The sequence below is a fragment of the Benincasa hispida genome, chromosome 10, assembly GCF_009727055.1.
Source record: "Benincasa hispida cultivar B227 chromosome 10, ASM972705v1, whole genome shotgun sequence".
Lineage (NCBI taxonomy): Eukaryota > Viridiplantae > Streptophyta > Magnoliopsida > Cucurbitales > Cucurbitaceae > Benincasa > Benincasa hispida.
In genome coordinates this window covers 60,595,481-60,597,439 of record NC_052358.1, presented here as the reverse complement: position 1 = coordinate 60,597,439, position 1,959 = coordinate 60,595,481, and positions in this window count along the sequence as shown.

Below are 1,959 nucleotides of genomic sequence, written 5' to 3'. Positions count from 1 at the left end.
CCCACGAATACCCGGTACCTCTTTGGACGTTTTAGCCAACTATGGGCAATCATGCTTCCAACAAGTACGACATTTGATTTATGTTATCACAAGGGTGGTAAAGGGCAGGCCATGTGTGATGGCCGATTTCCTGGCAGATCACCCAGTTCCATCGGATTGGGAGTTAAGTGAAGACTTGCCTGATGAGGAAGTTCTCTTCACAGAGACCTCAAGACCGTGGGTCATGTTCTTTGACGGTGTGGCACGAAAAAGTGGCGCAGGGCAGGTATTGTCCTCATTTCGCCAGAAAAGCACATGTTGCCTTATAGCTTCGCACTTGCCGAGTCATGTTCAAACAACGTCGCCGAATACCAAGCTTTGATAATTGGCCTCCAAATGGCCTTAGAAATTGGAGTAGCTTGTATAGAAATCTTTGGTGACTCAAAGTTGATAATCAATCAACTCTTATGCAGTATGAGGTGAAGCATGTCGACTTGAAACCCTACTTCACCTACGCTCGCCAGTTGATGGAGAAGTTTGAAAGCGTGGCATTGGAACATGTCCCGAGGATGGAGAACAAGAAAGCAGATGCCTTGGCAAACCTAGCCACCGCTTTAACGGACCTGGATAATGTGCCTCTTAATATATCACTTTGGCAGAGATGGGTTGTACCCCCGATTGGGACTGCATATTGGGAAATAAATGCGCTATCGGTCTACCTAACCGACGAGGAAGACTGACAGTAGCCCATCATAGATTACCTTGAGCACGAAAGGCTCCCGGATGACTCCCGCTGTAAAATTGAGGTTCGTAGGAGGGCTACGCATTTCATTTACTACAAAGAGGCCTTATACAATCGATCCCTTGAGGGACTTTTCCTTTGGTGCCTCAGTAAAGAAGAGTCAGGGAAGGCTCTGGAGGAGGTACACTCGGGCGTATGTGGCATGCATCAAGCAGGACCAAAGCTATAATTCCACTGAAAAGAATGGCTAATTATTGGTCGGGAATGATCCAAGACTCAATGGATTATGCAAAGAAATGTGAAGCTTGTCAATATCATGAAAATTTCATTCACCAACCGCCTGAACCTCTACATTCGACCATAGCCTCGTGGCCTTTTGAAGCATGAGGGCTCGATCTGGTCGGCCTTATAACACTTAAGTCGACAGCAGGGCACTCCTACATCCTCGCAGCCACTGACTACTTCTCAAGATGGGTTAAGGCTGTCGCGCTAAAGGAAGCTAAGAAAGAAAACATGGTGGATTTTATCTGCACTTATATCATTTATCGGTACAGTATTCCCCATCGGATCGTAACAGATAACGGAAGACAATTCTCCAATAGTTTGATGAACAAGTTGTGTGAAAAATTCAAATTCAAGCAGTACAAGTCATCCATATATAACGCCGCCGCAAATGGGTTGGTTGAGGCATTTAACAAGACATTGTGCAACCTGTTGAAGAAAATTGTCTCCAAGTCGAAGAGAGATTGGCAGAAGAAGATCGGTGAAGCGTTGTGGGCTTATCGCACCACTCACCGAACCCCAACAGGAGTCACCCCGTACCCTCTCGTTTATGAGGTAGAAGCTGTCCTTCCTTTAGAAAGAGAAATTCCATCGCTGAGAGTGGCAGTGCAAGAAGGGCTGACTATAGAAGACAACGCCAAACTGCGGCTCCAAGAGTTAGAAGCATTGGATGAAAAACGGTTAGAAGCTCAGCAAGTGCTGGAATGTTACCAGGCACGAATGTCTAAGTCTTTCGATAAACATGTAAAGTCTCGGTTCTTTAAAGTAGGTGATCTAGTGCTCACCGTAAGGAGACCCATTATCATAACGAGACATACGGGGAATAAGTTCACACCTAAATGGGATGGACCCTACATCGTCAAGAAGGTCTACACGAACGGCACGTACAAGGTAATCGATAAGGACGGGATAAGGATTGGCCCAATCAATGCCAAGTTTCTCAAAAAGTTTTACGC